The following is a 22,791-nucleotide window of genomic DNA, read 5'->3' as shown; positions in this document are numbered from 1 at the left end:
TTGAAATAGAGGACAAAATAGTAGTGTGTAGATATCAACTTGGGAATAAATCTGACGTTATGACAGACATTATTTTAATTCTAAATGGTGAACCTATTAGTATTCCTAAAAAATTATCACGGATGTGACCTTTCTAACTAAACAGGTTATTAGATGTGGCAAGAATAATTGAAATCTTGAAAATCCAAGTCGATCGGGACACTCCCAATCCAAGTAGAAATATACAGCCGCTATAGGTGTATGAATCAGTCTAATGGATTGACTGTTTACATTTAGGTGAACTAATACTATATTTCAGAAGTTAATGCAGCGGACGAAGGGATTAAAATAATTCAATTTACATTAATAACCATGTGGAAGCTATCAATTTTATAGTTAAAAGAAACAGATATGTATATTTACTGCAGTAAATACAGATTTGAGTCATGCAGTGACGGCTTCCATGACATTTCAGGTTGTTATACTGTCTTACAGGACAGGAAATGGGTGATGTTCATTCCTTCGTATTGTATAAAGTCAGACATATAAGAATGGGGAAGAAAATTGCAAGCAGTTACAGTGACTTGGTTCAGAAGGTCAAGACTTATAAGTATATGAGTAAAAATGGGAAGTAGTCTCCATAAGTGAGTGAGAATAGGAGAATAGGAGGTAAATAATAAAGATTTGAGAAAGTAATATTTTTAATTAGTGCATCACATGTTGGCGATATGATGAGAGTAGGAAATCCTCATGAAATTAACTTCGAATGCAGACTATTACGTAAATGAAGGTAGATTTTTACCTATCCTTATTAATACTGGGGAAACTAAGTGGTAAATGGCTGATATATATGTTCGAGGCAAGTACAAGGAGAAGAAATGCATATCGCCTAATGACACCTTGAAATCTGTAAAATAATGTGGAGAGGTTACATGTTGGAGAAGTGAAAGACACATTTACCATACATATACCATATATATTTTCTTATAGGCTGTTCATCATTGGATGAGACATCCACATTTTTATTTCTGAGTACATGAGGCGACATTGACTTTATCTAGATGGAATTGGTGTTAGTGTCTCTTTTATTTACATTTGAAGTTGTTTCAGTCGACCAAAGTTATATTATAAGAGATGACATATTTTCAAGTTGCTGATATATTTTAAATGTTGTATGAAATAGGATAGTTATTCCATGTTTTCATTCTTGAACGGAGCGAATACAAGTTAAGGGAGTAATCACATCTAAACTATCTTAAATCCAAAATAGTAACGGATTATCTCATTTTACAGCTTTATGAATGTATTGTTATATACATAAATTGTACCGCTAGTCATATTTTTGGCACTTTCATTTGTGAACACTTAACCTGAATCTTTCTTTTCAACATCCAATTTCCTCATAATTTAAGGAATTAATTATATTGTTCATTCTCACCTAACTTAGACGTGTTCATCGCCATACTAGTTTTCATTGTCCGAATCAGACCAGTATCAACATATACTGTAGAAGGAAGACATGCTTTATATTGTGCTAATGAGATGATTTAATAGCAAATTATCATGATTTGACATTCATGTGCAGTAACGTGTTGTATCCTAATACCTATATTTAATACATTTTCTTTTTAAGAAAAAATGTCTATCTCAAGCACATCAACGATTTAATATATATATATATATTCTTAATTCTCGTCAACTCATACTTCGGCTATTCAGTAATTGACAATATTGTTATAATGTAGTACATTTATATCGAGAACGATCTGGTGACGTGAATGTTGAACGCTGAGTATGTTCTAGCACATTCGAGAACGTTGCGCCACTTGCTTGTGTATGTGTGTGTGAGCACGACAGTTTTTTGTTGGTCAGTTTTAAGCAAGAAGTCCGAGTGTAAGCATTTTATGTACCGGTACTTACATCCTCTTTTAAAGTAAACTATTCATTGTTGCATGCCAGCGGAATGTGTTTAAACAAATGAATACAGTGTCGTTGGTTATTTTAGAAAAGTTTTATTTCGTGAAGTTGGACATGGCTGACACTATACCGGTCTTCGATAGCGAGGATTGTGTGAAGTTGAAAAAACGAATAATAATGCATCTGAAGATGAAAAAAATACGTATTATACAGTGGCTTCAAGAGGAAAAACGAGTAAGGACAAGGCAGAAACTTGGGACGAAGGAAATCTGAAGGCGATAAATTACATCTATGATGCAATTACGCACAAGCAACTGGAATTCGTATGTAATAAGGAAACTGCATTCGCAGTAATGAAGAAATCGACAAATTATACGGCAAGGAATCCACCGTACTACAAATAATTTTACGTAAAACTGTATATTTTGAGATTAAAGATTATAATGATACTGCGACACGCATAGGTTTTATTTTTAACGTGAGTTCCAGAAGATGCAGTGACGCAATCGAAATATTCCTCCGACGTCTCGTAATCGCATATGAATGTCTACGGATATGGCATCGCTTCAAAATTCGATGTAATTTATTAAGCTATTCCTTAATTCTAAATTCTATCCTTGCTTGCAGCTCCAAATAAGACATCAACGTGTCTTTAAAAACTATTACTTAATGATCAAAATATGAATTAAAATAAAAAATTGAAATAAATTGGTTAAATCATGAAATTGCTTTGGTATTTTGAGTTTGAGGTATTAAATATTCAGATACCAATGTCACATTAATCATTCGTTATGTACAATATTTTATAGAAATGAACTAATTTATTGATGAGATGTAATATATTAGTTCATTTCTATAAAAGTAAAATATGAATTACTTTCAGATAATCGTGAGAAATTCAGTAAAAATCAAATCTTTCCTCTTTAAGTTACACGTTCGTAAGTATTTGATCTATATCCTTTCATAATTTCTCAAGTTCCCGAGTTATTCGAGGTAGTTAGTGTTTCCTCATAAACTTGTGCTTAACAGAGGCAAGTTAGATTTCATATATCTTTGTAGCAAACATTGGCTACTATTCATTTAAGTTAGGTACTAAATTAACTACTGTTGCATTTAACATCAACTTCATCTTCAAATCAAGACAAACATGTATAAAAAATAACCACAGAAATTCATAACTGCAATGGAAATTCAATCTACAATCTCCTACGATTTAACTAGACATTAGGGAATACCGTTGTCAAGGATTGCAAGTGACTTTTATCCAATATAAATAACTGGAAAGACGTACAAAATGATTAATCGTAACTATCAACATCTATCATAACACATATTTTAGAATGCAATACCGGTACTCTATTGTAGGATTATCAGGTTGAAAATACAGAATTAAGTGACAAATTTAGCCTACCAGGATTCATTTCGATTATTCATCAATAAATAAATCAATCAATCAATCAATCAATCAATCAATCAATCAATCAATCAATCAATCAATACTGATCTGCATTTAGGGCAGTCGCCCAGGTGGCAGATTCCCTATCTGTTGCTTTCTTAGCCTGTTTCCTAAATGATTTCAAAGAAATTCGAAATTTATTGAACGTCTCCCTTGGTAAGTTATTCCAATCCCTAACTCTCCTCCCTATAAATGAATATTTGCCCCAGTTTGTCCTCTTGAATTCCAACTTTATTTCCATATTGTGATCTTTCCTACTTTTATAAACGCCATTCAAACTTATTCGTCTACTAATGTCATTCCACGCCATCTATCCGCTGACAGCTCGGAACATACCCCTTAGTCGAGCAGCTCTTCTTCTTTCTCTCAATTCTTCCCAACCCAAACATTGCAACATTTTTGTAACGCTACTCTTTTGTCGGAAATCACCCAGAACAAATCGAGCTGCTTTTCTTTGGATTTTTTCCACTTCTTGAATCAGGTAATCCTGGTGAGGGTCCCATACACTGGAACCATACTCTAGTTGGGGTCTTACCAGAGACTTATATGCCCTCTCCTTTACATCCTTACTACAACCCCGAAACACCCTCATAACCATGTGCAGAGATCTGTACCCTTTATTTACAATCATATTTATGTGATTACCCCAATGAAGATATTTCCTTATATTAACACCTAGATACTTACAATGATCCCCAAAAGGAACTTTCACCCCATCAACGCAGTAATTAAAACTGAGAGGACTTTTCCTATTTGTGAAACTCACAACCTGACTTTTAACCCCGTTTATCAACATACCATTGCCTGCTGTCCATCTCACAACATTTTCGAGGTCACGTTGCAGTTGCTCACAATCTTGTAACTTATTTATCACTCTATAGAGAATAACATCACCTGCAAAAAGCCTTACCTGCGATTCCACTCCTTTACTCATATAATTTATATATATAAGAAAACATAAAGGTCCGATAGTACTGCCTTGAGGAATTCCCCTCTTAATTATTACAGGGTCAGATAAAGCTTCACCTACTCTAATTCTCTGAGATCTATTTTCTAGAAATATAGCAACCCATTCAGTCACTCTTTTGTCTAGTCCAATTGCACTCATTTTTGCCAGTAGTCTCCCATGATCCACCCTATCAAATGCTTTAGACAGGTCAATCGCGATACAGTCCATTTGACCTCCAGAATCCAAGATATCTGCTATATCTTGCTGGAATCCTACAAGTTGAGCTTCAGTGGAATATCCTTTCCTAAAACCGAATTGCCTTCTATCGAACCAGTTATTAATTTCACAGCGATATCACCATATAAGTGTCACGTCAAGCTATCTTTAATATCCGATATGTAATCTCCATCAATAACATGCAAATATTGCTCCCAAAAATACACTTGATCCGTGTTTACGCCAATATTCTTAATAACCTCCACCAAATATTTCCATCTTCTTTCACGAAATTATCTTAGCAACATATTAATTCCATTTCTTCATTATTAATCTCTTATATCGTCGTTTCATAACTCTCTCTTTCCATTTCATGTCATATCTATTCGAAGTATATCACATATTCATGTCAAACCTCTCATATCAACGTATAAGTACCACTGACACCTTTCTCATTTAAATGCATCTTCGGAGCATGAACTTCACTTACAACATTAACATGTCTTCATATTTTTTCGATATCCATATCTAACCTCCTATCAATTACGTGTGACGACATAACCTTCACACATTACAAACTTATCCTACCTTTCTTTTAAAATATTAGTATAGTATTGTATTCCTAATCATTGACTTCATATCATGGCAAATTCTGATATGATCATATAACACTATTGAAATAACACTGATATCTACATAAGTAACTTTCCCTATGGTTTGGATTGTCTAGTTTCTTCTGAAAAGTACTTAACCCCATCACGACATTCTCAAGTCACTCACGATAGCTTAAGCTACATTGGTTTATTTTGAAGATTCAATCGACGTATTCCCTATTCAACAAAATGCAACTCTACTACAATACATGTTACCTAGCTGTTGTGTGGTATTAAACTTCTTTCTTTTAAGCGGTCGGGAGCATGTTGGTTTTGGTCCTCTGTAGGCTGTAGTCAGGCTCCATCCTTCACCGGGCTCCATAGAGTCGTGAACGGGAACATCGCTCTCTCCTTCGGTCATCTCGGTTGGCATGGCCCCGTACAGTCAACATTCTGCTTCTTAGAAAATTATCTTGAGGTCTTCTTGTGCATTAAACAGAATCAAGTACATATATGACATCATCGGGGACATTATGACAAATACTAAGCCTGCTAACATTAATATGTTGTCTGTAGTCAGGTTTAATATTGGCTTTTCTTTAAATATGAGACAGATTCCCAAGATGTCTACTGTAGTCTTATCTTCTTCTAATGGCTATTAATTGCTAGTTGGATTACTATTTGTAACTGTTGCGTTAAATTTGTTTTCTCGTTTTCTAAGCCAAGGCTTGTTCAATGCCCTTCTCTATGTATGGCTTACTTAATCCTCCTTATTTCTTGCGTATTTGACGCAACTATTGTACCCTATAGGGCATAAACAACACCGCAAGGTCGATCTTACCTTCTTACCTGTTATTTGATGAATGCGCCAGCCCAACTGCAGTCGGCAGGAAAAGGTCGTTTACAGGGATCTTGTGAACGAGAGTAGGGAGATAAAAAAAATTGTTCTATACGTATGCTTACGAAATGAGGAACACAAACGCATTTACTGACATTTTGAGCCAAAGTTGTGTATTCTTAAACCAACATTTTCTTTTCTTTTATATTACAATTGATTGCACTAATAGTGCTAAAATGGATGCCCAAAGGGCTCACCTCATACATCCAAAGATAAACATCAAAAAAATATACACTAGCTGGTTGATGTCGTGCGGAGAATCGATAAGTGAACCAAGGAAACAAATGTGTCCTTACATGGAACAGCATCGCTGTACCTACAAATAAAGTATATGATGCCAGGGTGAGAAATTGTCCTGCAGAAATAAAGCCACTAAGAGGTCCCCACACATATTTGGGAAAATGCACACAACAAAAATAGTAAGTTTAAACCTACAACTACAGGCATATCCTTTCTAATCTCGCATGAAATATACATTTTATGGATATGAACCAAGGTCCATTAAAACAAACGTTATATTTACAAAATATACTGATTAAGCTAGTTTTCTTAGTGCCCAGTTTCTACCTAATGCACCACCATTTACAAACAAAATAAAGAAAGTAAGAGAGAAAGGATGAATGAATGAAACCGCCGTCGCATGCCTGTCTCGCCTGAGAGAAGGAATTCCTCCCACCCCCGTCTATTTAAAAATGGCTGCGAGGCTCCCTGCTGTGCAGGCAGGGGAAACGACCTCCAAGACTTGGCCGTGACACGCACCCTCACAACAAACAAAAATAAAAACATAGCCTAGTTTCCAAGCATGCAGAGCTCTGCTCTTGCCTCAACCTTGTCTCTACAGATGACGAAGATTGCCACATAATGAGTGAGGAATCACATACATTTCCGTAACTGTCCAATGCCCGTGACAGACCGCCCTGGGTCTCGATTATACCATATGGAGTATTTCACTCTGTAATACACATCAACCTCGCCGTCAACCCTATGCGACGTGTTCCTATTAACCCTCAAGTCTAGGGTTCAATCCCTTACTTGGCAGAGTACGAGGGGTCGCAAATATACGTGACATAGCCTACGGTGTCGTTTCATTACACTCACAGTCAATCAAACTCAATACAAACACGAAGTAAACAATTAAATCCAGGCCGCATGCGTGCTCTACATTATGGATACAGATTCCCTTCCCAACATAAGGGTACTCTATCATTAATAACCCATAATTACAAGCAGATATCGTCTGATGCCGGGCACTAGGAAACATTGATTTAAGCTCGTACATAAGCTTCCCTACGACTATGTGTACAGCAACACTATCATTTAAACTAATAAAAATGTATATGCCTTACCCTAAAATATATAAAGAAAATACCTCAATAAAGGGCCTAATGGGACGTAATCATATTCCCTACTATATTTACAAATTAATCAGCGTATTTCTGCATAACAACCCCCCAACCCTACACATATATATTAATTATTGTTCACTTATCTATCATCTTGGAGACCTCTTCCTCACCGTCCGGGTTGACTGCGGATGCTTAAGCAGTCATGGCAGCAGCGTTGTCCCAGATCGATCCCCTAGGTCCCGTCTTCCAGTGTACCATGTTCATGATGTCCTTTTCCGCCTGGGTAGCCCGTTGGTCGTCTTCTTGGGGTCGTGGACGGCAGTTCGTAACACCAGTCTCCTGCACACCTCACCGCTCTTCACTAAAATGAAATACTCAGTTTATTCACAGCACAGCACCTCCCGATCTATTTATTCCCTTTGACATGGGAATCAATACTGGATATCTGGAATCTCGAAACTGACTCCACTCCACTAATCTAGTCTTCTACCTCTGACCGGAATAATACCAACTATCCTAGCTTATTGTTATGGGTGTTTTATTTTTATTTTTTCAGCCGTCGCTACTCCTCTCTCATCGCGTCATAATGAAAGTCTACACAGGTAGCACTCTTTGCGTCAAATACTAAAACACTCGTCGGTCTCGCCGCACACATCTACGTATTGTCCTTTACTTAAATTGCTACCGGGAATTTTACAAATCTCGGAGCTACTGAATCAAATTATCGCTACAACACTTATTAGTCACAATCTTTGTCTTAGACAAAGGTTTCTGGCGCGAATATCAGCAGAACGCGACATGCACGGACAGCGATCTTATCATGGACTGAATACCTCCTTCCACCTTTCTCTGCTCTTATAGAATCCAGGAACCCACGCGACTCGCTGGGAAGTCCCGGGAAACAACTTGAGATTGGCATGTGGCCTCGAAACATTTTCTCACGGCAGTCGGCCTCCCACGTAGTTGTTTATTCGATTATATATTAATAGACTTTGAGGTATCTATGGCTTCGTAAAATTCTGGCCCTGATTTCCATCCTATTACTTTCCTGTAAAACCTTCAAACATAGGAATTACGACTCAATTTCCGTAGCGTGGTGAGCCTGTCTGTTCCCGCTGAAAATCTCTGTTAAGATGGCAGGTCTCTCCCCCAGACAAAATCCCATCTCTCTTTCTTTCTTCCTCACATATTCTTTCTTCGTCACACATGACCACGCCTTGCCTCGGGAATCCCCTTCAGTTCCCGCGCTTGGTATAGCATCACGCCTTTACAATTTGCGTCCTGCTGCGCATTATTTTATCAGCGTTAAATATCCATTCTTATAATTAACAGAATGGTACACTATATTATTTATGTTGATATATAATACGTATTTTAAACGTATAACGAGCTCGATAGCTGCAGTCGCTTAAGTGTGGTCAGTATCCAGTATTCGGGTGAAAGTGGGTTCGAACCCCACTGTTGACAGCCCTGAATATGGTTTTCCGTGGTTTCCCATTTTTACACCAGGCAAATGCTGGGGCAGTACCTTAATTAAAGACACGGCCACTTCCTTCCCACTCCTAGCGCTTTTGTTCCATCGTCGCCATAAGACCTATCTGTGTCGGTGCGACGTAAAGCAACTAATAATAATAATAATAATAATAATAATAATAATAATAATAATAATAATAATAATAATAATAATAATAATAATAATAATAATAATAACCGTATAAAGGCTTGTAGTAACTTCCTTTCTTCTCTCCTCCATTATATGTCTTGATATTATATCGCGTATATTTCTTCTTATATGATTTTCATTCGTCAACTAGCAGTATGCATTCATTTGTGTAGTTTTCTTCAGCGTTAGGGGCAACATTTTTGAACTTTTTCTTGTCATATGCACTGCCATCATGATCGTAACTGTTTCCTTATTTCCGCGATACCGTATTCTTTGACATTTCAAGAATTTATGTTTTGTATCTAACTCCATTATGGGTAATCGCGCGTAAATCGATCCTGCAGAAATGCTTCGAGAACAATGGAATGGTACATATATGGCGTCATTTTTGGAGAAAGTGAAAGAGTTGAAAACAGCACGTGGGATAGTGACTGAAAAGAGAATATATGTTGAGAAATTGCCTGATTCATTGAGCTAGATTGGTGGCTTGGTCGAAGTTTCGAAAGAAGATCAGGCTGTCGAATTGTTAAAAGTGAAATTAAATTGATGGACTTGAAAGACAAAGACGTTTGAATGCGGAAAGCAAGAACATTTCAAGAGAGACTGTCATCAGGTTGGGACGAATGTTAGAGGCACATGAAAGCGTGGTGGGCAGTATAAAAGAAGCAGGAGAAGAAATTCCCAACCTCGTGGTGGTTTCAACAACGGGAAGTGGAGTAGGGGTAAGCAGTAAGGATCAAGGTGTCCAAGTTTAACAGCAGAGCGAATATGCTACGAGCACTTTTGTGACAGAAGTTAGGTCCATTGTGGCGCAAAATGCTGCTGACTCAGATAATGAAGGTCAAATGCAAATTAATTTGTTATCGGATGGTGGTTGTGCAGATAATGTTGAATATTTTTCGAGTGCAGAGCTCTAAAACAATCTGTAAATATAAAAACTGCAGACGGTAAAACTTTGACAGGCAATAAAGAGGGAAAATAATTAGTTATTTCCAGTTTATGATAAAATGATTACAATTAAAATGAAAAAAATATATTTTATGTTCAAGTCATTGTTAGGAATTTGTTTAGTTTTGCCAAAATGACAGATAAACAAAAAGTTGTATCTACAGGAAATGTTTCAATTTTTTTGATAAAGATAACAGGCTAAATTAAATTGTTTTGAAAGAACAGCAAGTAGCATTTATGAAAGAAATGTACTATTATATTATAAAATCAAAGATGAGATAAAAATTACAGATTTGGACAACATACGTATAATGAAGAAAGAAAGCAGAGTTCAACAAATAAAATAGAATAAATTTCGGAGCGTAAAGAAAATAAGAAAGAGACAAAGTCATAATGAAAAAGTAAGATACAAACTGAAAAAATAAGCAATGCATTAAGAGAACACAAAAAGTAATAAAGTAAATGGAAATATAAGTATGGCCATAAATGTGATCTATGTATATGAGTAAGAAGCTAAATATTATGTACATTACACTATAATAATAATATGTACATTTGCACTATAACAATAATCACAATCACATAACCTATCTATCATACGTCACCATACACACGAAACAATCAGCGGTATTCAACAGGTAATCTCTACATGCAGTCTTAAATTTTCATATTGTGTTTTAGGTCCTGACAGCAGCTGGGAGTGAATTCCAAAGTCGTGATCCAGCCACAACCAAGGATCTGTTATATATTGAAGATTGATTGACGGGAATAGCGAAGGAAGTGTGTTATAATTATGGAATGAGGATAATAAATGAAATTTTGAAGAGATGTATTTGGATAGATTTTCCTTCTGAGTTCGATATATCAACGTAAGTACGTTTAAATTCCGTCGCCCCTCTTGTTTCAGCCAGGAAAGAAATGTGTAGCTACGGGTTATGTGAGCATCGTAACTCAGGTTAAAACAAATCAAAGACCGGAGTTCAATGCTCATTGAAGTTTCATAGTTTGTTCACGGGTCGCATCAACAAGGACAATGACGCAGTAGTCAAGTATTGGTAGTATTAAAGTTTGGAGTAGTTTTATCTTTACGTCTTGTGGCAACATGTCCTTATGTCGTTTCAGATGGTGTAGCGTCGCATACATCTTTCTACGCGTGTTTCTTACGTGTGCAGACCAATCGAGAGTTTCAGTCAAGGTCATGCCTAGATTCTTCACTTCCTTACTGAACGGGATTACGGTGGCATTTAATGTCACCGAAGGAATAGAGTAATTTTTATACATGATGTTTAATCATTTCTGAGAACCGATAATGATTGGGCTTTTTTTGGGTTTGAAGAGGAGAGAGTTTTCACTGACACTAAAGTTGTTGAAGGTCGGAGTTAATATCCCTTATTGCATTCGATATACAATTTATATTAACGTGGCAGTAAATTTGGAGGTATCTATTATACTTTATTTTAGAGGATATGTCATTAATATAGAGGACAAACAAACGGGGACCAAGAACAGAACCTTGGGTGTTCCTGCCTTCCGGAGTCGCCACTTAGAAGCAGTAACTTGTACTATAACACGTTGCATACGATGTGTAAGATATGCGGTAAAACATTTTAAAACAACATTACCGAAGAACAAAATGAATTTCATTAGCAATATCTGGATATTTATCGTGTCAAAAGCAATGCTGAATTCAAAGAGGGTGGGTATTGTCACTTGTCTTTCGTCCATTGCTTGTCTGATGTCCTCAGTCACTTTCAGCAAGGTAGTTGCTGTGCTATGACCCTTCTTGAAGCCAGATTGAAGCGGGTCAAGAAGAGAATGAGCCTGAAGGTATTCCAGTATTTGCGCATGTACTAACCGTTCTAACGCTTTGGAGAGAGCAGGGGGAATCGAAATGGGACGGTAATCGGATAGGAGTTTTGGACCTTGGTTTTTAGAAAGTGGAATTACATTGGCGCACTTCCAAATTGTCGGTAATGTGCCGTTTTTGAGACAGTAATTAGAAATATGTTTGAGAATGGGTAGGATAGCGCCAATAATATTATGTACGAAACTAACAGGAATTTCATCGACACCACTTGCTTTGGATTTAATAGAATACAAGACTTTCTTAACATCATTAGTGCTAACGATACGAAAGGCAAAGCAGGGGCGATTTTGTGGGACAGGTGCTGGGACGTTATTTACGTGTGGTCTGGTAAGCGGATTAGACTGAACTCCCTCTGCCTTTAAATACCAATTTACCAATACCAGGTTACAGTAGGTGTACAAGAGGGAGGGGAAGGAAAGGGAGGAGTTGTAGAAGATAGGTGGTCTAATGTTCTAAGGAGAAGGAGATTGCAGGCTAAGGGCTCTATTCAGGATCAGAATTCAGGACAGGTGTCTGTGCAAAATCGGTACGAGTCAGTCCAGGTAGAACAACAGAGGGAAGATGAGGGACAGGGAACTGATGTTGAGATGCGTGGAAGTAGGAGGAAGGGAAAAGGTAGGAAAGCGAAATGTAGAGTAGAGGATAGGAAAAGACAGGTGGAACAGGGTCATGGGAAGGAGAAAAGGGAGGAGGACGTAGCTTCTGCAGCTATCAGGAAAGATAGGGCTGACAAGGAGGGGAGGGGATCAGATGAGGTGGGGAGGGTTGAGGCTCTGGTCATGGGGGATTCCATCGTTAGACACGTGGGGAAAGTGTGTGGAGGAAAAGGAACCAGGGTAGAATGTTATCCAGGAATTAGGTTGAGGCAGATGTTGAGGAAAGTAGAAGAGAGAGAGGAGGGGAAGGAGAAGGTGGTAGTGTTTCACGTTGGTACCAACAACGTAAGGCAAGCTGATATAAGTACCAACATAGTTGGAGATGTGAGGGATCTGGTAAATGCAGCACGGGTGAAGTTTAAGAAAGCGGAGATTGTTATAAGTGGAATACTGTGTAGGAGGGATACTGACTGGAGGGTGATTGGGGATTTAAATGAGACTATGGAGTGGGTTTGTGGGAAACTGGGAGTGAAATTTCTAGATCCTAATGGGTGGGTAGGAGATAGGGATCTGCGGTCAGATGGCCTTCATTTAAACCGCAGTGGTACATATAAGTTAGGAAATTTGTTTGGAAGGGTAATAGGGAGGTACATTCAGGGAAACGGGATGGCCTAGGGAGCGGTGATAAGGGAACAGGGAACTGGAAATCAAGTAGGGATGACATAAAATTGTTAGTGTTGAACTGTAGAAGTATTGTACAGAAAGGAATAGACCACCACAATAAGTATTTTCTGTCCACTAGCAACTACTTCAACGAATACAAACTCCGTCCTCGGCAATTTACCGGTTGATGAGGTACAAATATCATGGCTCTTCAGGTCATTTCTACAGTAGAGAACAATCAATGCCTCCTCCCCTGCTATTTGTACGATCATGGCGGTAGAGGTTATAGCCGTCCAGGCGAACCATGTTGTTTGGAATTGATAGCGATAACCAGCTTTCACTAATACCTATCAAATGGACGCTATTTTTTGTTAAATATAGTCTGAATTTCGTCAATGGGTGCGGGCAATCTTAGGTTGTTGAAGTGACTTCACTGGAGAGTATGGGGATATAGTGGAAGTTCTTGTTTCAAAAGGGTGCCGGCATCTAGGTTCTGGGAAGGAGTGAGGGGTGTGCTATTCTTAATGAGACAATAGTCATGAGGAAATACCGTAGCTATCTGACTAACGGGCACAATTTAACTGAGACAAAAAATTGACCTGTTTTTTCTGAAGAAATGGCACCACACACACATAGAATCACACACGTTAACATAATAATAATAATAATAATAATAATAATAATAATAATAATAACATTTAGTGGGCACATCTCCGATAATCCACCTAACCGCCTCATATGTAAGTTAAATTCATTAGGTGAGCTAATGTGGAACTTTTACCGTCTTCTAAATGAACGATAATGCGGCCGTCCTGAGTCGAAACCCGCAGCATACCCCAGAAATCCCGAGCTTTACGCAATAATTCTTTCCTTGTGGACGTCAGATATTCAGTGATTACTAATTTGGTACCTTTAAGAGCTCATTTGGCGCACCAGATGCACTAGCGCCTAGTGACAGGATCGCACTATGAACCAAACACGAAACGCGCATGCGCGCTTCCATGCTCTACCACTATCTGAACGAGACCACGCTAATGTAACCCTTGGAGTTAAAAAGTGCTATTATCATAAGGTGACTATCGTTATTCGGTAGGTTTATTTCGATGTGAACGTTTCTTTTTCCTTTTCTTTCTTTCGTTGTTGTTATTGTTCCGTTCTGTTTCATTTTGTGTGGTTTTGTGAATAAGAAAATAGGCAATATGCCTACTCTCTAAGTTCAGTACTGGTATGTTTACTTGCTCTGAGTGTGGTCGTGTGTACGGAGCAAGTACTACTTTTCGGAGGCATGTAAATGAGAAGCATCCTCTGAAACTGGAAGAGATAGCGTAAAACTTGTGGAAACCTTAGGGAAGTGGGTTTCATACGTGTAACATATGTAATACTAACAAAACGTTTGTTCAGCAATCGTGTCTGAAGCGGCATCAGCGTAACCAGCACTCTGATACTGGTGTCCTTAATTAGCTTTTATTTTTAAAGAATTTATAAAACACCATTTTGTAGATAAATGTGCGTGTAAAATATCATGTTCACTTTCTTTAAATCATGAGTGTTCGTTTTCAAAATTCACAATTGCTTGTTGCGCCGTTCCCGCGTCCATGTCAAATCGCGTAAGATCCAGGCTAGCTCGACTTCAATATCAATTTCTACATAAATCGGATTTTCTGAGTTTTGGGTTCTGCATCGAGAGATCACCGGGGTATGCTCGGACAAACCTAACCCACGTACGGACGTCTCCAATTCTTAATTAGGTTAGTTTCCGTATAGCTTACTATAATTCTTAACTAACGATTGCTTAAAACCAAATACTTAACCTAGGAGGTCATTGAAAGAATGATTACATTTCGTATAATACTATCTATTAAAAATAAGGAAAAGTCTCAGAAAGTGGTTTAGATATTCTTTATGATGAAAAAGGAAATTAAGGAATAGATAACTGACTGCTTCTCTCATCAATTAAACTTTTAAAAAATGTTTTCAAGTTAGAGATCTCCAACTAAATAACAGGAATACATATATTTACAATATTTTACAATCCTGACTGGGAGCTATTCAAATATGTCTAACGCAAAGTCCTTGTGTTGAGTAAGTAAAAAAAAGCTTTTGCTTAAATCTCCCTGATCACATCACTGTGCGATAGATTACTTTGACAATAGGTGTTTATACTCAATTATCAGCAATGTTATTCGTTATAAGGAAATGTTTTCTCATGTATTACTAATGTTTTTAATATTTCGCACATTTCACATGTCTCAAACACTCCAATCATTTCAAAGCTTTCGGTATTATGTTTCACCTCGCAAGAAGAGAAAGATACTCCATTAAGTCATTACTCCCTTTAAAAATAACATGATCGAAATATTATGACCTATATTTATTCAAATTGTTCATTTAGAATAATTGTTAATCTAAAAAATCAATTTAAGTGCCCACATAGTAATTATATGCGACGTGTTGCTGTGCTGTCACTGACAATCATTTAACTAGATTCTGCTGGATATCAAGTGATTTAGCTTGTAAGAAGACTCTACCAATTACTATTAGCCTTCAATCACAGAGAAGGGTTACCAGTGATATTAATTAATGCAGCCGAATAAGTTTCATAGCTTTCCTTATCTGAATGAGAATATTTGTGGTTGGAAAAAACGTATAGATATAGGCTACATTTGAGCCACTCTTCCTACCCGGGATTATTTGATGATTCAATAGGTAGGTGTCAACATAGGAACGTCATCTAGATCGTAGCTAGTACTCGATATGGCTTGTTGAAGAATTAACAGGCATTTGAGAATCTCAAACCACGTAGATTGACTTAATATCGTCGCTAAAATAATCTACATCTACTTTTACGACGAAACAGTAATCGTCACCATCACTATTTATCAAAACCTTCTACCATCCTTCACATATAAGTCATTCACTTCACATTACATATCTCATGTTACACTCTACATTACAACAAACATACCCAACTTGACGCCTGTTACTACGACATCATTAGCCATCTATCTGATTATTCCATTCTGTTCTCCGTCCTTTTAAAAATTCCATAAAATATCTCCCTATATCTTACCACGACGTTATATACCCTGTATACAGTCTTAGCTTAACAGTACATGCCCTGACGTAAGCCTAATTTTCACCACAATGTCGTTCGACTCGTAGGGTGAACGGTCAGCGTACTGGCCTTCGGTTCAGAGGGTTCCGGGTTCGATTCCCGGCCGGGTCGGGGATTTTAACTTAATTGGTTAATTCCAATGGCGCGGGGGGCTGGGTGTACGTGTTGTCTTCATCATCATTTCAACCCCATCACGACGCGCAGGTCGCCTACGGGAGTCAAATAGAAATACGTGCACCTGGCGAGCCGAACCTGTCCTGGGATATCCCGGCACTAAAAGCCATACGACATTTCATTTACCACAATGTCGCGTTATATCTGTATTGAAAACTAAGTTAACCTCATCTCATTGAACATTGACAGTATTGCGAACGTAAAAATGTGATTATCACTGACCAACCACTTCCTACATCAATGGATTCGTCATTTATGGTAGATGATTACCTAATAACCTCTAACGACATGCTGTGGTTGTCTTTTCACACATCATCACTTCTTAAAAAAAATTTAGATAGCACTTCATATGTTTTTCACTCAAGAAACATAAAATATAGAATGGTACTTTTCAAAACAAAATAGCCTTTGTTTTACTCACGTAAGGTAAAGACGTTTATTACTTATCTTTTCTCCTGCTTCCATCGTTGTTGTCCAATGTTCAGCTGGCTAGGGCATGCTGTGTTTGGGTTCACAGCATCCTCTCATCCTGGGAAACATCTGGGACGGTTTTGTCAGCTCGTGTCGCTATAGCCTAGGGTAGCTCCTGCCTCTGATCCTTAGCCCATGATGTTTCTGGCCTCTGGTGCAGTTGTAACCGAAAAGTACGTCGACTTGGTCATTTTTGTCATCTTACGGTCCTACAGTCAGCTATGATCGATTAATATTTTATGATTAATGCTTCTTAAAACGATCTCTTATAATATTTTAGAGTCTTCCCAAATGTATAGTACGCTACAATCTGACTGTAATGTAACGTTTTCTATATCTTGTACAACTATTATTATTATTATTATTATTATTATTATTATTATTATTATTATTATTATTATTATTATTATTATTATTATTATTATTATTATTATCTATCTTCTTAAGATTGAATTTTATCGTCTAATACGTAGCCTTGCTGGGATCTCGTGACGTGGTAATGCGGAAATTTTCCGACCCGCCTGCACAGTTTTATTCTTCAGAATTGAGTAAATCCTTTATCGCCGGTGTCTTGCGATGTTCCCGTGGGTAATTATTATTATTTAATCTTTAATGTTGGTCTTCTTTCTTTAAGCCTATCCTTCTTCTGAACTTGATTTGCGTAGCGTTCTACTAGTTGGTCTCGAGAAGTCGAATGTTATTTTTCAATAATAAATTTTAACAATATTCTGATGTCTTTCTTTTTCACCACCTTCTATATTACATTCTCTTCAGGCGCCTGATGAAAACATTATTCTTTCAACATTTAGGAATACTTTGACGTTTTACTATTGATATTCTCACGACCTAGACACCATTTTCGTTCCAAATTAATTTCACTGCAAACAGTGAAATGGCACATTGTGTTGCATGCTGTCTTCTGAATAAACTCCCCGTCGACTATAACTGTGCCCTAAACTTGTGCTCATTCACCAGCTTGAAAACACTAAGTACCTGTACTGTATTATACGGGACATTACCGACGTCAGTTATTACGTAGCCTGTATTGCTTTTTGCTTTTGTTTTCTTTCTGTTGCCGTAATGCGCGCCTGTAGCATGCTGGTTCTCGTTACTTGCCTGCTATGTTACGCATGCGCACATTGGAAGTAGTTCATAGTACGGGACTGTCTTTAGGCGCTTTAGCCAGATGCGGTCTCTTTCATGGTACCTGAGGAATTTAATGATGATCGACCAATTTCCTGCGGACACCACCTCAGCTCCTGTCCTCTTCATAGGTCCAGTCTATGACATCGATCTATATTGTCTATACACAATTCTATGTTCAGACTGTTTTTTAACGTACCCAGCGCCACGGCGTACGTGTCCTCGACGGGGTTTCACAGATGCCATGAAGGAGTAGGCAGTTCCTTCTGCTATATTGCTCTGTCTCGTCAATCAGGATGTCCTGCTGGTCGAGACGTTCCTGCAGATGGCTTACCTCCTTCTTCATTTCAATTAATTCCTCCGAAATTATTTCTCGAAAGTCCTGGAACTCTGAAACGAGGCCGGTTAGTGTGTCGTCTGGGTTGGCAGCACTGGTCGCGCCAGCAGTCATGGCTTCCTCCAAGCGTGCTTGGAATTCTGCCATTCGCTTCTCGAACTTCGAAAGACATTCATTTACAGCCTTCAGCGTTATGGTACTTCACGGCTACTCAAGTTCACACTTAAATAAAACACTAACACACCCACGAATATTAAAATTATTATTATCTGGCTGATATGGCAGGTGAATTGCGGAGCACGTTTACCCGCATTGTACAGCGCGTGCCATTTTAAAACTAAGATTTTGGGAGGGCCGACTACTCCACAGATGTGACGGGACATCAGTTCAACGGCCACGCTAAAATGAATAATTTTAACCGGAAACAGCCAAACAAATCGAAAAGGCAATGATAACGGACAATATTGAGATATGACTAGATTTAGACCTTACCAACGGGCCAAAAAAATCGATGAACGGTTTCTTTCCAGTAAACGTAGCGACAGCCAGAGGATGAAAACCAATCTGGCTGTTTTAACCTGGTTTATTTCTCTGAAAGTCATTACAATTTTTATCATATTAAAAAACGTCCTTTTTCATGTTAGTCAAAAATGCCGTATGCATTATTTATACAGCTTGCTATACGTTGCACCGACGCAGATAGGTCTTATGGCGACGATAGTATAGGCCTAGGAGTGGGAAGCAATGGCGGTGGTCCCTTAGGGGCACAGGGGCACGTGTCCTGTCAAGTTTATGCACTCATATTTTCAGCAAATAATTTATAATTTAGTTGGGCTGCAGCCGAACAATAGAATTATTTCTACAAATATTATCATGACAAAATGTTTTATACTTAACTGGATTACGGTCTATCGGCGCGAGAGGTTATGGCGAGAAAGCTCACTGCGCCGATACATCGGCTCTGTCCTATTTACGGATTATGGTCATTTGCGTGGCTGTTAAATCGTAACAGTTGATCGTGACGGTATCTTAAAGAATTGAATTTGCGTTTTACTCAACAGATATATCCACCAGCCCTACAAAATATTTTTATTTTCGACAAATGAAATCTGTTGACCGCGAATGTTTATGTTGTGGTTATTTGAAGTTGTTATTGCGTGGATCTGTTTTGGTTGGCTAATGAATAGAAAAAGTTGATCTTGCTATGAGTTTTGTTTAGAGTTTATATCCTTTCTTTGATATATCGTGTGTTCGATGTACTTCGTAAACTACAATTTTACTCCTTTTCATAACTCCGTTGTTGCACGTGCTTGCGTCATCTTTTTATCGTAATATCTAGGCCATATTCAAGGCCGAATGAGGCCGATATCCTTGAATGTTCAGATGATTTAGACCGTAATATTGACTTATTTTGCCGAAAGTGATTCTCATTATGTGGGAAATGACACAGTCACAGCTGCTCACCGTGCATCCGACCCCGAGGACCTGACTTCGATGACCGTCACATGTATACTGAATAACTTTGTGCCATGCTTCATGAGTGAATTGCAGCACACACATCATATTGATATCAAATTGTTCAGAATTAAATATTCTTTGTTTCACGTCTAAGAGTAAAGAAGGAAGACGCAATAATGTCTGATTTTTCTGTCACTGAAAACCATAATTTTTTAAAATTCCCTTTCGAAATTTAATCATTTATTAAGGCTTTACCAATAACAATTGTAACGGCAGTTGTTTACATACAGTTAGGTTAGGTTAATGATACACTGTGACGGTCGGTTGTATATATAGTATGGGATCAAATTCAACACTGCGTCGCTGCGCTTATACATACCTATGTGCCAAGTGGCGCATGTGTATGCATGGGGAGTTATAAATACATCAAATGACGGCAGTAATCCGCAGCACATAGGGGACACAATTAAGTATAGACACAGTAACGTAGTAACGACCGGCATCCAATAGGTATAATGAAATAAAGACACAACGACCAACTGAGTGACAAACACAACTCAAGCAGAAGTAAAGGCCTTAGAGCACAGGAATCATTCAAACCCCCAAACTTGCAGAGTCACTCGACAGAAGCACTGTGACGTACTGTTATACAAGGGCGAGTTATAATTAAAACAAACGTAATTCGTGACTTGCCGAGTTGCAAGTTAACTTTAAAACACTGATATTAGGATCACTCAATTAAAAATACAACACAAACACACTAAACCCAGAAAGTTAAAATCAGGATATCACGATGGGTAGGTAAGTAAAACAAGATACCCAGTACTAGTTTCAGGTTAGGTTAAGAATGACACACCATACACTTACACTCACAACACAATTTCCACAGTGGTGTCGTCAAGCACAAGGTAATTTAAACGCCAGTATTAAATTAACATCCAAAAACAACTTACCTCAGAGGGTAAATTAGTGGAGAGCGAGCTAGGTGTGGATCTTACAACGTGACCTTAATATCAGTACCAACTTACCAAATTCAGAGTATAATTACCAACGTTGTCACAAAGATCGGTATTAGGGGCATAAAATTTAATAAAGGAATATGAAGGTTACAAGGTTAAATGATCTGCGTTGTCTTTTTTGGAAAAAATATTTGATAAGGAAAGGAACAATTAATAGGTAAAATTAACAGGGAAATAAGGAGAGAAATGAAACCAGAACCTTAGTACGGAGTAAATACCTTAAAGTATCACAGGAGCAGAAATCCGTACCAGGAAGAGAGGGCGGAAATCCAGAAACTAATTACAGAAATCCGATGATTAAACAAGGACTGATCATACAGTCATTGACACCAAAGCACAAGGTCATGCAATGGAGTGAAAACTCCTAATTACTAAACTGCGTATTATTCAAAATCAGCAGAAACAAATACTTGACACAAAAGGTCAACCAGAGGGGTGATATCCAATATCAACGGTATCACCTTAAAATTACCAGGCCGAAGTACACAGGGAGTAGAGTACCTTCCCTAATTCAATATTTTCATATGTAGAAGGCAAAGTTTACAACAGAGATTAAAGCAGATAATCCGAAACCAAACTGGGATAAAAATAGTAACAGGTAATTAAATATCAAACCAGAATATGCGGGGTAGATCTCACGTGAAATCGAGACCTACGTGTCACACCACCAAATCCAATCAATCCCCTTCTCTTTTTTTAAACAAAACATCAAACAATAGTCACCAAGGGGCCCCCCAAAAACATCAAACATGCGGACAAAACATGTGACAAATTACCGCAATAAAGGTGGTTTCATTTTTCTCTTTACATACCGGCACTTCTTTACATTAAATGACATTTTCAAGGTTAGCTTTCCCAACAGATGGGTAAAATACATGAAACCCCTTTCAGTATTTAAAGTGAAGATGAAATAATTCAATCTAGGAAATTGGGCAAAATTTCCCATAAAGCATGATATAATACGAGTGGTATCTGACATAAGCAGAATTAAAACCTGCGTAATTAAAGATGCAGAGTTACAATGGTAAGGTGCAAATTTGAAAGCCTCCTAAACGGAAAGGCGTACAGAAAATTAATGACCTTGGTAAATTTTAAAATCCACAAACCAGAAGGAAAAGGTGTTTTAGAAAAGGGCAGTAATGAAATTAAGAAAGAACACATCCTAGAATATTATATATACTAACCGGACTTCCGGAATAGGATGGGAGGTTGGAGGAGAATGCAAATCAAACCACAAAAGGATTAAATTTACATACCAGGTAGATTAATAACTGTAACATAAATAATCATAAACAAAATTCCCCAAAAGAGGGTGGAAACCGGGATAAACCCCGGAAAAAATACGGAAGACTACATGGCACGTCTGTCTCGTAGAAGGACCAGGCAAAAACTACCAACATGGCTACCCCAATACTCACCAAGACCATCCGCATCCGCTCAGCCATACCAAGAAGGGGAGGGGATAGAGCCATACGTGCAGAGCACATTATAGGACTACACGGACAAGGTCCATACAGTTCTTGTTACAGTGGTAGCAGAAAATTGCAATCGTGACTTCGTGACCTCACAGTGATTTATTAATTAATTATTTCTGTTAATTGATTTGTGACCTTTTTTCTGAATTGCTAATCCTGTTGTTCTCTTTCCTTTACCATGGGTGCCCGGAGATTACCAATTTTAAGTTTCCTTCGTAAAGAGGAGCTTGAGTATGAAATTTGCATCAGAAATCACTCCTCTACTGGAACTGTGGTTGGTGATATAAAATAAAGGATTTAGAGGATCAATATCAATCAATCAATACTGATCTGCAGTTATGGCAGTCGCCCAGGTGGCTGATTCCCCATCTGTTGCTTTCCTAGCACTTTCCTAAATGATTTCAAAGAAATTCGAAATTTATTGAACGTCTCCCTTGGTACGTTATTCCAATCCCTAACTCCCCTTCCTATAAATGAATATTTGCCCCAGTTTGTCCTCTTGAATTCC

The 22,791-nt window shown here is 37.9% G+C and overlaps 1 protein-coding gene across 1 annotated transcript in view; it reads right to left on the bottom strand.

Moving 5' to 3' along the window:
• Positions 1–7,695: 7,695 nt before the first annotated feature.
• LOC136865960 (sister chromatid cohesion protein DCC1) overlaps positions 7,696–22,791 on the bottom strand; it is a 154,041-nt gene continuing 138,945 nt past the window's right edge. Inside the window, exon 9 of the mRNA XM_068224956.1 lies at positions 7,696–7,715. The gene's annotated coding sequence lies outside the window, so the exon portion shown is untranslated. The remainder of the gene's footprint in view (positions 7,716–22,791) is intronic.

This window comes from Anabrus simplex, chromosome 1, assembly GCF_040414725.1.
Source record: "Anabrus simplex isolate iqAnaSimp1 chromosome 1, ASM4041472v1, whole genome shotgun sequence".
In the NCBI taxonomy this organism is placed as follows: Eukaryota; Metazoa; Arthropoda; class Insecta; order Orthoptera; family Tettigoniidae; genus Anabrus; species Anabrus simplex.
Note: the sequence above shows the minus strand (reverse complement) of the source record. Positions and strands in the feature narration are given on the sequence as shown.